The sequence below is a fragment of the Notamacropus eugenii genome, chromosome 6 (assembly GCF_028372415.1).
Source record: "Notamacropus eugenii isolate mMacEug1 chromosome 6, mMacEug1.pri_v2, whole genome shotgun sequence".
Lineage (NCBI taxonomy): Eukaryota > Metazoa > Chordata > Mammalia > Diprotodontia > Macropodidae > Notamacropus > Notamacropus eugenii.
Window position 1 is genome coordinate 87,349,132 of NC_092877.1, and position 17,077 is coordinate 87,366,208.

Here is a 17,077-nt window from a genome sequence, read left to right on the forward strand (position 1 = left end):
CATATCCACGGTTATGATTACAATCTGTGACTTCCCCTCCATCTTCTTTTCCATCATTTGTACTTTTAGTTCACCTGCTTCCCTTCCCCTCCTCAATAGTTTTTACTTTTCATCACCACCTCCAGTAGTCTTCCTGTCCTTCATTCAGCTCCCCTCCCTTTTACTCCTCTTTACTCTTACTACTTCTTCCCTCCCTTTTAGCTTCCCCTCTCCTTTCTTCTCTCTTCCCCTCCTACTGCCTATAGAACTAGTTAGATTTATATACTTAATTACATTTGTTGCTCCCTCCTTGAACAAATCAAATGAGAGTACCTCAGAAACAATGCTCATCTCTCTCTTCTCTTTCCCTTTACTATAATTTTTTACTTCTTTCTGTGATGTAATTTACCATTTTCTCTTTCCTCTTTTTCACATCTCCTGTTACAATCCCTTTGCTTGCATAAGTCATATTTTTATCATCACATCATTTACTTTGTACTGTTTTCTTCTATGTATATCCCATTCATATTTCATAATTGGTGTATAATTCTCAGAATTTACAGCTATCATCTTCCCTTATAGAGAGGTAAACAGTTCGCCCAGCTTGAGTAACAAGTTTTTCTTTTCCCCTGTTTAACTTTTTATGCCTCTCTTGAGACTTGTGTTTGAAGACCAATTTTTCTACTGAGTTGTGGCCTTTTTGTCAGGAAGATCTGGAAATCCCTAATTTCATCGAATGTCCAACTCTTTGCCTGAAATGTTATGTTGAACTTTGTGGGTAATTGATCCCTGGTTGTAGTCCCAGATCCTTTGCTTTACAGAACATCTTATTCCAATTCCTTCAGTCTTTTAATGTAGAAGCTGCAAGGTTATGTGTGATCCGAACTGTCACTCCTCAATTTTTGAATGGTTACTTTCAGGCTGCCTGTAGTGTTTTTTTCTTCACTTGATAGTTCTGGAATGTGGCAACAATATTTCTTGGGGTTTTTAGTTCTCGATCCCTTTTGGGAGGTGAATGGTGGATTCTTTCAATGATTATTTTACCCTCTGGATCTAGCATTTCTGGGCAGTTTTCCTTGATGATATCATGCAAGATATTATCCAGACTCTTCTTTACATCATGGCTTTTTTGTAGGCCAATAATTCTTAAAGTTTCTCTCCTGGATCTATTTTCCAGGTCACTTGTTTTTCCAGTGAGATATTTTACACTTTCTTCTGTCTTTTCATCCTTTAGATATTGTTTGCCTGATTCTTAATGTCTCATGGAGTCATTAGTTTCTACTTGCCCAATTCTAATTTTCATCAAATTGTTTTCTTCACTTAACTTTTGCATCTCCTTTTCCATCTATTTTTTTTCTTTTAAAGAGTTATTTTATTTTCTTCAGTTAGTTTTTGTACTTCCTTTTTCATTTGTCCAATTTTCCCACTTAGGTTTTGTGTTTCCTTTTCCATTTGTTCAATTTTCCTTTTTAAATAGATGTTCTCTTCATGGAATTCTTTTTTCATACTTTTAACCTCATTGGCCAGTTTTTCTTCTATTTCCTTCTTCAGCTGTTCCAGGGGAGCTGTTTGTGCATGTGAACAATTCATTGTCCCTTCTGAACTTTCAGATGGGAGTGCATTCTCACTACTGACCTCTTTGGTATTCTTCTTTTGGTCCTTATCCCGCTTGAAAGATTCTATGGTTTTTTCATCCTTGTTTTGCTTTTTCTTGCTCATGATGATGATTTCTGTTGTAGCTTCTGGTTCTTTCAATTAGAAGCTGCAGAAGTGGTTGTTGAGCTGACTTGTGTAAAAAAGCTAAGGGCAGATGCCTTTTAATCGTTTTGTTCTGTGTTTCCCCGATCACCCCTGGGGCTAACTTACTAAATGTGGAGGAGTGGTGGTCTGCTACCAGGAGATCTCCTCAGCTGAGCTGAGGCAAAGACAAGATCAGGGGTTGGTGATCCAGGGTTATCTATTGTCTTCCAATTTCCCCTGGAGCACTGAGGCATGCCTGGGTCCTAGTGTGAGCTTCCACAACCCCTCTCCTTCTGGTTCACCTCTGCCAAAGTAAGAGGCTATTTTCTTATCCTCAGTTGTTATAAGACTGTTTGCCCCTTCACTGTGCCCATTGATATGGGACTTTTCTGGGAAAATATTTTATGGTTCTTTCAAGGTCAACAAGGGGGGAGGAGAGAGTATTTATAGGTCACTATGCCATTTTATCTCCCAGAAGTTCTAGTAGGTGCCTTATAGACATTTGATCTGCTGGCTGAAAATCTCAGGGGCTGCTACATCTGATATCTGGGGCTCAGTGGTTGTCATTAGCTCGGCTCTACTGATCTCTCACCATGGGCTGCCGCTGCACCAGTTTCATCTGCTGCTCTTCAGGTGTTACTTCGTTCAGCATTTTTTAGGTCACTTATAGCAAGCAGTTGTCTCATTTTTTCAAGATTTTCTTGCATCACTCTCATTTCTCATCCCAATTGTTTTTCTACTTCTCTTACTTAATTTTCAAAAATCATTGTTGTGGTCTTCCCTGGCCTGCAACCAATTCATATTTTCTTGTAGTCTTTTGATATAGGGGCTTTGACTGTTATAATCTACTGGTTTTATGTTTTGATCTTTTTTTTTTTTAACCAAAGTAAGTTTTTGTAGTCTGAGTTACCTTTTTACACTGTTTTTTCATGTTCCCAGCCAAAAACTTGACTTTCTAACCCATCATCAAGTTAGGACTCTGCTTCCAGTGGGAGTGGGGGTGCGGGTGTTCGGACTGTCGCAGGCTTCAGGGATTTTGTATCAACTGCTTGATGCCCCACTGTCTATGGACCAAGAGCTCTGAAAGCACGACTGCCAGGTTTGCCTCCTCATCCACCCTGGAGTTGGTGCCACACAGCAGCCAGGCTATACCACCCAGAATTTTCCCACTGACCCTCTATCTTTTCTTTGGCGTTTGGGGATTGAGAAGTTTGAAAACTGCCACAGCTGTCAGTGATTCAGTCCCCTCAGGCCTGTTCCAACACTGTCTGTTTGGGCATACTCCACTCTGTAGTGTGCTCTGCTACACTCCCAGCCCAGTGGGATAAACACTTCCTATCAATATTCCAGGTTGTCTTGGGTTAGAGATTTGTTTCACACCATCATTTTGTGGATTATGCAGCTATAGAATTTGTTTAGAGACATTCTTACTGGTATTTGGAGGGGGTTGAGGGGAGAGCTCAAAAAAGTCCCTGGTTTTACTCTGCTATATTAGCTCTGCCCCAACAAAACAGACTTTTGAGGAGGAACATATTAAAAAGAGAGAAGGAAAAATAGAAGGAAAATGGGATGCAGGGAAATACACATTAATCATAACTGCAAATCGGAATGGGATGAGCTCACCCATGAAATGAAAGCAGACAGTTGAATGAATTAGAAAGCAGAATGCAAAATTTTTTTGTTGTTGTTACCTTTCTTTTTTTTTTTATTTTTTTATTTTTTTATTATTTTTTAATGTTTAACAATCACTGCCATACAATTGAGATTTTATCCCCGCCACACCTATCCCCCACTACCCCCTTCCCTCCCCACGACTGCATACAATTCTGTATAGGTTCTACGTATACTTTCCTATTGAGTATATTTTCACTTTAGTCATGCTATGTAGTCAGACTAAAATAAATGAAAGAAATCATATAACAAATCAAAACATGATACACAAACACATACACATACACAAACATGATCTCCTACATTTTGTGAATGACTTCCATATTTCTTTCAATGAGTGTGGAAGGCATTTTGCCTTGAGATCCACGTTTGGGATTTTTTTTTTTCTAATAAGAAGTTTTTGCGTTATTACAAAATTCCAAGTCTACCAGAAAAAATTCTTGCACACTGTGGTCATTGCTGTGCATAAAGTTCTCCTGGTTCTGCTCCTTTCACTCAGCATCAGGTCATATAAGTCCTTCCAGGCCTCTCTGAAGTCTTCTTGTTCATCATTTCTTATGGCACAATAGTACTCCATTACATTCATATAGCATAATTTATTCAGCCATTCCCCAATTGATGGACATCCCCTTGACTTCCAGTTTTTGGCAACTACATAGAGTGCTGCTGTGAATATTTTTGTACATGTGGGACCCTTTCCCATTTTTATGATCTCTTGGGGATATAGTCCTAGTAGCGATATTGCTGGGTCAAAGGGTATGCACATTTTTGTAGCCCTTTGGGCATAGTTCCAAATTGCTCTCCAGAATTGTTGGATGCGCTCGCAGCTCCACCAACAATGAATTAGTGTTCCAACTCTCCCACATCCTCTCCAGCATTTATCATTTTCTTGTTCTGTCATGTTTGCCAATCTTATAGGTGTGATGTGGTACCTCAGAGTTGTTTTGATTTGCATCTCTCTAATCAATAGCAATTTAGAGCATTTTTTCATATGATTAGAGATATCTTTAATTTCTTCCTCTGAAAATTGCCTGTTCATATCCTTTGACCATTTATCAATTGGGGAATGACTTGTATGATTATACATTTGGGTCAGTTCTCTATATATTCTAGAAATGAGGCCTTTATCCCCAAGTTTAGCTGTAAAAATTCTTTCTGAATTTACTACATCCCTCTGGATTTTGGTTGCATTGGGTTTGGTTGTGCAAAAACTTCTCAGTTTAATGTAATCAAAGTTATCCATTTTGCATTTCATAATGGTTTCTATCTCTCCTTTAGTAAAGAATTCTTCCCTTCTCCATAGATCTGATAAATACACTATTCCTTGCTTCTCCAGTTTATTCATGGTATCAATCTTTATACCTAAATCATGTACCCATTTGGACTTTATTCTTGTGTACGGTGTCAGGTATGGGTCTATGCCTAATTTCTGCCACACTGTTATCCAGTTTTCCCAGCAATTTTTGTCAAACAATGAGTTCTTATCCCAGAAGCTGGGGTCCTTGGGTTTATCAAGCAGAAGGTTGCTATATTCCTTGACTACTGCATCTTGAGTGCCAAGTCTGTTCCACTTGTCTACCTCTCTGTTTCTTAGCCAATACCAAGTGGTTTTGATAATTGCTGCTTTATAGTATAGTTTAAGGTCTGGTAGCACTAGGCCACCTCTCCAAGCATTTCTTTTCATTAGTCCCTTTGATATTCTGGACCTTTTGTTTTTCCAAAAGAATTTTGATATTATTTTATTGAGCTCTAGAAAATAATTGTCTGATAGTTTAATTGGTATGGCACTAAATAAGTATATCAATTTAGGTAGAACTGTCATTTTTATTATATTAGCACGGCCTACCCATGAGCAACTAATGTTTTTCCACTTACTTAAATCTGACTTTATTTGTGCAAGAAGTGTCTTGTAATTGTGTTCATATAATCCCTGGGTTTGTTTTGGCAGGTAGACTCCTAAGTATTTTATACTGCCTACCCTAGCTTTAAATGGGATTTCTCTTTCTATCTCTTGCTGTTGGACTTTGTTGCTAATATATAGGAACGCAGAAGATTTGTGTGGGTTTATTTTGTACCCTGCAACTTTGCCAAAGTTGTTTATTAATTCAAGTAATTTTTTACTTGAATCTCTGGGATTCTCTAGGTAAATCATCATATCATCTGCAAAGAGTGATAACTTAGTTCCTTCTTTAGCTATTCTTATTCCTTCAATATCTTTATCTTGTCTAATTGCTACAGCTAACATTTCTAGTACCATATTGAATAATAGTGGTGATAATGGACAACCTTGTTTCACCCCTGATCTTATTGGGAATGCATCTAGCTTATCCCTATTGCATATAATGCTTGCTGAAGGTTTGAGATATATACTGCTTATTATTTTATGTAAAGTTCCCATTATTCCTATGTTCTCCAGTGTTTTTAGTAGGAATGGGTGTTGTATTTTGTCAAAAGCTTTTTCTGCATCTATTGAGATAATCATGTGGTTTTTGTTAGCTTTGTTGTTGATGTGATTGATAATGTTAATAGTTTTCTTAATATTGAACCAGCCCTGTAATCCTGGTATGAATCCTACCTGATCATAATGTATTAATCTCGTGATAAGATGCTGTATTCGTTTTGCTAAAATCTTATTTAAAATTTTTGCATCTATATTAATTAGGGAAATTGGTCTATAATTTTCTTTCTCTGTTTTGTCTCTTCCTGGTTTGGGTATCAAAACCATATTTGTATCATAGAAAGAATTTGGGAGGACTCCTTCTTCCCCAATTTCAAAAATAGTCTATATAGTATTGGAATTAACTGTTCTTTAAATGTTTAATAGAATTCACTTGTTAATCCATCTGGCCCTGGAGATTTTTTCCTAAGGAGTTCATTGATGGCTTGTTCAATTTCTTTTTGTGAGATGGGGTGGTTTAAGTATTCAACTTCCTCTTCTGTTAATCTGGGCAATTTGTGTTTTTTAAAATATTCATCCATCTCGTTTAGATTATCGAATTTGTGGGCATAAAGTTGGGTAAAGTAGTTTCTACTTATTGTTTTAACTTCCTCCTCATTGGAGGTGAGTTCACCCCTTTCATTTTTAATGTTAGTAATTTGATTTTCTTCTTTCTTTTTTTTAATCAGATTGAACAAAGGTATATCAATTTTATTAGTTTTTTCATAAAACCAACTATTGGTTTTATTTATTAATTCAATAGTTTTCTTAATTTCAATTTTATTATTCTCTCCTTTGGTTTTCAGTATTTCTAATTTGGTATTTACTTGGGGATTTTCAATTTGTTCTTTTTCTAGCTTTTTCAACTGCAAGCCTAAGTCATTGATCTCCTCTTTCTCTATTTTATTTATGTAAGCATTCAGAGATATAAAACTTCCCCTAATAACTGCTTTTGCAGTATCCCATAAGTTTTGGTATGTTGTCTCACTATTGTCATTCTCTTGAATGAAATTGTTGATTGTTTCTATGATTTCTTCTTTAACCCAACCCTTCTTTAGAATTAGATTATTTAGTTTCCAATTGATTTTTGGTTTCTCTTTCCATGGCCTTTTATTACATGTAATTTTTAATGCATTATGATCTGAAAAGGATGCATTGACTATCTCTACCTTTCTGCACTGGATTGTGAGATTTTTATGTCCTAGTATATGGTCAATTTTTGTAAATGTTCCATGTACCGCTGAGAAAAAGGTATATTCCTTTCTATTCCCATTTAAGTTTCTCCAAAGATCTATCATATCTACCTTATCCAGAGTTTTATTTACATCCTTACCCTCTTTCTTGTTTATTTTGAGGTTAGATTTATCGAGTTCAGAGAGGGGGAGGTTGAGGTCCCCCACTAGTATAGTTTTGCTATCAATTTCTTCCTTCAACTCCCCCAACCTCTCCTCTAAGAATCTGGATGCTATACCACTTGGAGCATACATGTTTAGTAATGATATTGCTTCATTGTCTATAGTGCTTTTTAGCAGGATATAGTTTCCATCCTTATCCCTTTTGATTAGATCTATTTCTGCTTTTGCTTTGTCTGAGATTAGGATTGCTGCTCCTGCCTTTCTTACATGAGCTGAAGCACAATATATTCTGCTCCATCCTTTGACCTTTATCCTATGTGTATCCCCCCGTTTCAAATGTGTTTCTTGTAAGCAGCATATTGTTGGATTATGGCTTTTAATCCATTCTGCTCTCTGTCTCCGTTTTATGGGAGAGTTCATTCCATTCACATTCACAGTTATGACTGCAATCTGTGTATTTCCCTCCAAACTCTTTCCCACCATTTGTGCTTTTAGCTCTCCTGTCTCCCTCCCCCTCCTCAATAGTATTCACTTTTCTCCCCCTCCTGCTGCAGCCTTCCCCTCCTTCTTTTAGCCCCCCTCCCTTTTACTCCCCTTTACTCTTATTGCTTCTTTCCTCCCTTTTAGCCACCCTCCCCTTTCTTCCCCCTTCCCCTCCTACTACCTATAGAGCTAGTTAAGACTATCTACTTAAGATTATTGTTCCCTCCTTTAAACAAATCAGATGAGAGTACCTCTCAAACAATGCTCATCTCCCTCTCCTCCTTCCCTCTACTATAGTTTTGTACTTCTTCCTGTGATATAATTTGCCATTTTCTGCTTCCCCCGTTTCACACCTCCTATTACAATCCCTTGTCATACTTAAATCATATTTTTGACATGACATCATTTACTTTATACCCGTTCCCTCTACATATATCTCTTTTATCATAACAGCTGCACAGTTCTCAAGATTAACAGGTATCATCTTCCCTTATAGGGAGGTAAACAGTTTGCCCTAATTGAGTAACAAGTTTTTGTTTTTCTTTTTCCCCCCTGTTTACCTTTTTATGATTCTCTGGGAACCTGCATTTGAAGATCAAATTGTCTATTGAGTTCTGGTGTTTTGGTCAGGAAGCTCTGGAAATCCCTTATTTCGTTGAATGACTTTCTCCTTGCCTGAAATGTTATGCTGAACTTTGCTGGGTAGTTGATCCTTGCTTGAAGTCCCAACTCCTTTGCCTTACGGAATATTGGGTTCCAATTCTTTCGATCTTTTAACGTAGAAGCTGCAAGGTCCTGTGTGATCCTGACTGTATGTCCTTGATATTTGAATTGTTTCTTTCTGGCTGCTTGTAGTATTTTCTCCTTCACTTTATAGCTCTGGAATTTTGCAACGATATTTCTTGGGGTTTTGAGTGTGGGATCCCTTTCGGGAGGGGAACGGTGGATTCTTTCGATGACTATTTTGCCCTCTGAGTCTAGTACTTCTGGGCAGTTTTCCTTGATGATTTCCTGGAAGATATTGTCCAGACTTTTTTCTTCTTCATGGGTTTCTGGCAGGCCAATAATTCTTAAATTTTCTCTCCTGGATCTATTTTCCAGGTCAATTGTTTTTCCAATTAAATATTTTACATTTTCTTCTATCTTTTCATTCTTTAGATTTTGTTTGACGGATTCTTGTTGCCTCATTGAGTCATTAGTTTCTACTTGCCCAATTCTAATCTTCATCGTATTGTTTTCTTCAGTTAACTTTTGCATCTCCTTTTCCATCTGTCCAATTTTTCCCTTTAAGGAGCTATTTTCTCCATTTAATTTTTGTACTTCTTTTTCCATTCGACCAATTTTCCCAGTTAGGTTTTGTGTTTCCTTTTCCATTTGATCAATTTTCCCAATTAGGTTTTGGGTTTCCTTTTCCGTTTGATTAACTCTTCCTTTTAGGGAGTTATTCTCTCCAGTTAATTTTTGAACTTCCTTTTCCATTTTTTCAATTTTCCTTTTCAGAGTGATGTTCTCATCAGTGAATTCTATTTTTTATAATTTTAAAATCATTGGCCAGTTTTTCTTTTATTTCCTTCTTCAGCTGTTCAAGGTAATCTAGTTGTCCTTGCGAGAAATTCATTGTCCCTTCTGAGGTTTCAGATCGAAACAGAGTCTCAGCTCTGACCTCTTTGGTGTTTGTGTTTTGGTCCTTATCCCCATAGAAAGATTCTATGGTTTTTTCACTTTTCATCTGCTTTTTCAGATTCATGATGTTGGCTGAGTGTTGTAGCTTCTGGTTCTTTCAGTCAGAAGGTAGAGATCTTTGTGTTGAGCTGATGTGTGTCTAGGCTAAAAGCAGGTTTTTGTTTTTTGTTTCCCAGATCAACCCTAGGGTTAGCTTGTTAGGTGTGTGGGAGGGGTGGTCTGGTCTCAGGAGATCTCCTCAGCTGACCTGAGGCAAAGGCAATGTCAGGGGATGGTCATCCCAGCTTCCCTTTTGTCTTCCCTTTTCGCCTGAAGGGCTGGGGCACGCCTAGAAGCTAATGCGTGTTCCCGCCCCTCCTGGGGCTTGTCTCCCTGCTCTGAGGCTTGCCTGGGTCTCAGTGCGAATTTTCTCTGGGTCCTCTGTCCTTCCGGATCGCCTCTGCCACAGTAAGAAGAATCCCCCTTTGCTATTTTCCTAGCCTCTGGTGTTATGAGACTATTTGCCCCCTTCTGCTGTTCCCGCTGATCCAGGATTTATCTGGGGAAATATTTTATGGTTCTTTCATGGTCATCAGGGGGGAGAAGAGAGCATTTACTGATCACTCCACCATCCTGGCTCCCGGAAGTTCAAGTAGGTGACTTACCGAAGTTTAGTCTTCAGGCTGAAGGTTTCAAGGGCTGCTGCGCTGATATCTGGCGCTCAGCGGCTCTCACCGGCTCGGTTTGGCTGGTCTCCTGCTCCGCTGGTTCCGGCCGTCACTCTCAGGCTTCTCAGGTCCCTTCTGCCCCGTTGTGCTGACCACTCTGCGCTGTGCGCTGGGGGCTCACCCCCGTGGAACAGATCATTCCCGCGGACCTTCCAGTCTAACCTTGGCTCCGTATCCATCAAAGTCTGTCACCCACTGGATTCCGCACCTCCAAAGTCTGGTCAGATTCTCCTTTCAGAGATATCCAGAGGAGTTTGTCCCAGGAGCTTAGGTGAGTCGTAGCTTTCACTCCGCCATCTTGGCTCTGCCCCTGTTGTTACCTTTCTTTAGAGGAGACATATTGAATCAAAGTACACAGAGAGGGACTTATAATAAAGTGCTGGAGCAAAATTTGTTATGGTTGAGAGGAAGTAAAAAAAATGTCAGTGTGTGTGTATAATTTAGTTATTTATATTTATATTCTTCATATTTATTATTTATAAATATATATACATTTAGGTATATTATTTATATTTGTTTACATATATTTATTTATATCATATATATTTATATTTATATATTGTTTATATTTTTATGTATATATTTATATTGCATATGTATACATATTCATTTACATATATATTCATTTGTGTATAAACACAATACATTATATATTCAAGGTTATTATGTAAAAGCAAAATTAGCAATTATTCAGTGTTGTCCTTGTTTTTAAAAAGTCACTTGAAATATTTACTATCATTTGGAAAATAAACTACATCACAGGGATTTCATCTATCAGAAATGTTCAAGTAATAGCAGTCATGGTATCAGACAAAGCAAAAGATAAACAATAGATTGAATTAAAACAAATAATCAAAGAAACTACATTCTTTCAGGTAAATTCCATACTACTTGTTCATGTTCCCAGCCAAAAACTTGATTTTCTAACTCATCATCAAGTTAGGACTCTGCTTCTAGTGGGAGTGGGGGTGTTTGGACTGTCTCAGGCTTCAGGGGTTTTGTATCAACTGCTTGATCGCTCACTGTCTATGGACCAAGAGCTCTGAAAGCATGACTGCCAGGTTTGCCTGGTACCAGAGACAATGTACCACAGACAATGAGCAATATGTCATATTACATTGAGACATTTTGCTAAAAATGGATAAATGATTTAGACATAGAAGGTAATATACTAAGTAAATTAGGAGAATATGGTGGGGTGTACATGTCAAATCTATAAATTTCAGGATAAATTTATTTACAAGCAGGAGATAGAGAGCACCAGAGGAAGTAAAATGGATAATTTTGATACATGAAATTTAATATCTTTTCCATGAAACAAAACTAATACATCCAAAATAAGTAGGAAAACAGAAGACTAAGGGGGTGGGTGGAAATTACAGTAAATTTCTCTAATAAAGTCTTCTTAGAAAATAGGAAACTAAATTTAATTTTAAAAAATGATTCATACCCCAATTGATATTTATGGATATGAATGTCATTTTCACAAGAAGAAGTGAAAGTTATTAATAGTCACATTAAAAATATTCTATATCACTATTTAGAGAAATTGCCACTTCCACAGTCACAATCTTTTCCCCTCAAGCATCAGATAATGCTACCTTTATAACTTGATGTTGAGAAATTGAACATCACTTACAGTTCTTGTATCATTAACATTTTGGGAGCATGTAGACAAAATATTTTAGAAATAGCCTAAAATATCTTTTGATTTAAAGATTTTTTTGGAAAATCAAAAGTTAATTCAGATTCAATAACATAAATAATCAGGCTGAGAATAATAGTTTAACATTGCCATGAGAAGCTGTATCTACTTTCACAAAAGGTAATTTTATGCAAAGAAGCTCTAGAAAATTTCTGAGTGAAGAGAGAAATGTGACATATTTAACATCCCAAGCTGGCTTATTTAATGGGTTCAGTGTATGATATGATTCAGTATTTTTATTTCGTCAGTACATTTTTAGTCATCCTATATACAAAGTCAGTCAAATTGTGAAGAGAAAAGATTTCTTTCATCCAAGCTTTCCATAAAAATTCATTAAGTTAGTGCATGTGTGTATAATTTATTTATTTATATTTATATTGTGTATGTATGTGTATGCATACATATGACATATATACATATTAATTTGCATGCGTATTCATTTTTTGTAACAACCACTATACATTATTTATTCAAAGTTAATATGTGAAAACAAAATTAGCAATTATTCAGTGTTCTTCTTTTTAAAAAAGTCAGTGGAAATATTTACTATCTTCATGAAAATAGAGTATGTTACAGGGATTTCATATATCAGAAGTATTCAAATATTTATTTTAAGCATTAGTGATGAATATTTAATTGTCCAGTTATATGTCAACAAACTACGCCCTACTGAATTGATTATTTTCCTTAATGATGAACTATGAAGCATGCGCCTACATTTAAATAGACAAGTAAACTCAACACCTAATTACATAGAGAGTTTGATAGAGCACTGGACCTGGTGATAGAAATCTTTGTGTTCAAATCTGGCCTCAGATATTGATTAGTAGTATGACTCAGAGTAAGTCACTTAACCTCCATTTATATTAATTTCTTCAAGTGGTTTAGTTTGGTCTGTAAATTTAAACACAACCATTTTTGATGATTTCATTATTAGAAAAGAACATATACCTTCAATTTAAAAATGCTTATACTAGAAAAAAATAAGTATACCCTATTTAATCAAATACGGGACAACTCCAATGTCTTTTAATATATTAAAATGAACTAAGACTTTAAGGACACTCTGTAAGTATTTAATCTTTCATTGTTTTTTGCTCCATAACTATGGGCTGCTTAAATTTGTGAAGAGAGACAGATATGTATTGACTTAGTTTTACACATATGGACATTCCTTATCACTGATGAAAATCAAAGAACTTTATGAATACTTCAGTTATTTAAGGAAATGTTACTTCTTTTGCATCTACAATGGTGTATAAATATAAAAACAGCATGAGTTTTGTCATCTCATGTTGTAAATGTGGAGGATACCACTAAAAAGATTATGGAAACTATCATAATGCATAAGAGATAAGTTCCAAAAAAAAAAAAAAAAGAATTTTTGAATTTTTTACCCCTTGTTGCCTTACATAATTTTCTGTGTTTCAAAGACTGTTTTGGAATATCTGCTGTGAAAGTACATATACTTTATGACTTAAAAAGATATTTCATTATGTAATGATATTTAGTAGTCAAATGTTTTAATTGTTAAATGAGTAATTTCAAAATATAGTTATACAAATCCTGAATTATTTCTCAGTATCTTAAATGCAAAATTCCCTTTGGAATATTTTTGTTATCTATCTATCTATCTATCTATCTATCTATCTATCTATCTATCTATCTATCTATCTATCTGTATATGTGTATGTTTATATATACACATTCTCTGTGTCTTATATACACATACATGATATATTTGCATAGACTCAAAGAGTAGTTACTAAGAAAAATGAAGATTGTGAAAAAGCTTATTGCAACAGCTAACATTTCTAATACCATATTGAATAGTAGTGATGATAATGGACATTCTTGTTTCACCCCTGATCTTATTGGAAATACATCTAGCTTGTTTCCATTGCACATGCTTGCTGATGAGTCTCGGTAGAAATTGCTTATTATTTTATGGAACGTTCCATTGATTCCTATACTCTTCAGTCTTTTCAGTAGGAATGAGTGCTGTGTTTTGTCAAAAGCTTTCTCTATATCTGTTTTTCAATATGTGGTTTCTGTAAGTTTTGTTGTTAATATGATCAATAATGCTAATAGTTTTTCTATTATTAAACCAATCCTGCATTCCTGGTATAATTCCTACCTGATCATAATGTATTATTCTCCTGATAAAAGAAGAAAAAGAAAATGAAGGAATCAGAATAAGCAAAGAAGAAACTAAGTTTGCACTCTTTCCAGATCATATCATGATATACTAAGATATATCTAAGAGAAACAAATAATAAACTATTTGAAATAATAAACAACTTTGGCAAAATTGCAGGTTACAAAATAAACCTACATAAATCATCTGCATTTATACATATATACTTATATATATGCATGTAAATACATATATACAAACATATATGTACATACATAGTTTGTATATGTGTATGTATATATGTGTGTATATATACATACACATACACACATATAGATATAGATATAGATATATAAAACAAAACCCAACAGCAAGAGATAGAAAGAGAAATCCCCATTAAAGCTATGTTAGACATTATAAAATATCTGGGAGTCTACCTGCCAAAACAAACCCAGGGACTATGTGAACACAATTATATAATACGTTTTTCACAAATAAAGTCAGATCTAAGTAAATGGAAAAACAGCGGTTTCTCATAGGTTGGCCAAGCTAATTAATATAATAAAAATGACTATTCTACATAAATTAATTTACTTTTTCAGTGATATACCAATCAAACTACCAGGTAACTATTTTCTAGAGCTAAAAAAAAATATCAGAATTCATCTGGAAGAAGAAAAGGTCCAGAATATCAAAGGAACTAATGAAAAGAAATGCTAGGGAAGGTGGCCTAGCCCCACCAGATCTCAAATTGTGTTATAAAGCAGCAATCATGAAAACCACTTGGTACTGTCTAAGAAACAGAGGGGTAGACCAGTGGAATATGTGTGGTACTCAAGAAACAGTCGTTAGTTAATATAGCAATGTGCTGTTTGATAAATCCAAGGATCCCAACTTCTGGGATAAGAACTAACTGTTTGACAAAAATTGCTAGGAAAACTGAATAACAGTGTGGCGGACATTAGGCATAGACCAATGCCTGATACTGTATACAAGAATAAAGTCCAAATGAATACATGATCTAAGTATAAATACTGATACTACAAACAAGTTAGGGAAGTAAGGAATAGCGTATTTGTCAGATTTATGAAGAATGGAGAAATTTATGACCCAACAAGAGTTAGAGAACATTATGAAGTACAAAATGGATAATTTTGATTACATAAAATTGAAAAATTTTTGCACAAACTCAATGCAACCAAGATTAGGAGGGAAGCAGAAAAGTGGAAAAGAATTTTGGTAACTAGTATCTGTGATAAAGGCCTCATTTCTAAAATATAGAGAGAACTGAGTCAAATGTACAAGATTTCAATTCATTCCCCAGATGATAAATGATCAAAGAATATGAACAGGGAATTTTCAGAGGAAGAAATCAAACTTATCCAGAGACATATGACAAAATGCTCTAAATCACTATTGATTAGAGAGATGCAAATCAAAACAATTCTGAGGTACCTCATCACACCTATTAGATGGGCTAACATTCAAAACAAGAAGATGATAAATGTTGGAGAAGATGTGGGACAGTTGAAACACTAATCACTGTTGGTGGAGCAGTGAGCTGATCCAACCATTCTGGAGAGCAATTTGGAGCTATGCTCAAAGGGTTACAAAGATGTGCATAGCCTTTGACCCAGCAATATCACTTCTGGGACTCTATCTCAAAGAGATCATACAAATGGGAAAGGGTCCCACATGTATAAAAATACTTATAGCAGCTCTCTTTGTGGTGGCCAAAAATTATAAATCAAGGGGATTCCTATCAATTGGGGAATGAATGAACAAGTTGTGGTATATGAATATAATGGACTACTACTGTGCTTTGAGAAACGATGAACAAGACTTCAGAGACACCTCGAAAGACTTATATGAAGTGACGCTGCCTGAAAAGAGCAGAATCAGAACTTTGTACACAGCAACAATAAGAGGGTGCAAGAAATTTTTCTGGTAAACTGAGTACTTCATTGAAATGCATGAACTTAAAAAAAATTTCCAATGGACTCTTGAGGCAAAATGCTTTCCACATGCAGAGAAAGAACTACGAAATTGGATCGCAGATAGAAATAGACCATTTTCTTTTGCATTATGTTTTGTTATGTTTTATGATTTCTCTCATTCATTTTAATTCTTCTATGCAACATGCACTTAATAGCAATGTATGTGTAGAACTTGTATAAGATTGTGTGCTGCCTCAGGAAAGGAGTGGGAACAGAGAGGGGAATGAAGGGGAGGGTGTGGAAAAATACTAAGATGTATGGAAGTGATTGTCAAACACTGAAAACTAATAAAATAATTCAATTGAAAAAGGAAAAAGGTTATTTGTAGAATATGAGAGTTTAGCTGGGCCTTAAAGGAAGCTAGAAAGGCTAGGAGGCAGGAATGAGGAAGAAATGCAATCCAGGAATGGAGGATATAGATTATCATGTGAAACCTAAATGGGAAAAATTTCTTCCTGTATAAGGAATGTGGGTTTTGTTTGATTACTAATAAGGAGCAAATAATGGATTTTATCGATCATACCTTCATATAAGGAATCTTAATTCACACTTTTTGTGGAATAAATATTAGAAAGTGAATGACCATTGGGAGGATGTTGTACTAGTCTGGATGGTGGTGAGGACTTTCCATATTGTGGGAACAGTAAGGATAGGAATAGGATGACAGATGTGAATGGTAGCTGTCATTATCATTGTCATATAATTTTATTAATGTAAGCTTTGCCATGGCCTCATCCAAGAACAATCCAAACTTGTTTTAAACTAATACTTTTTAGATTTAGATAGTTTACTGAAGCTCTGAGAGGTTTAAAGCCTTTGCCATGGTCACACAGCTATAAAGTGTCAGAGGTGGATCTTGAATCCATGTCTTCCTGATTCCAAATTGATCAATATTTTCATCAAATTACCCTGCTCTTTTACAGATACGGAAGCATGACAGACAGAATTGGGGAAGTCCTTGGATGGAAGAAGAGAAATAATTCAAAAATAACATAAAGCTCTTGAATACAATAAATTTGGTGACTTCTTGGTGATTAGAGAAATTTGAATTGCTGTGGTCACAAAGAATATTAGGGTTGCATCATGGAGAGGAATCCATCAGTTTTTAATTCTAGACATAAATGAACAGCCATAGAAAACCTCACTATTAAGGAATGTAAAGCATTAGTATACAAGAGCCATA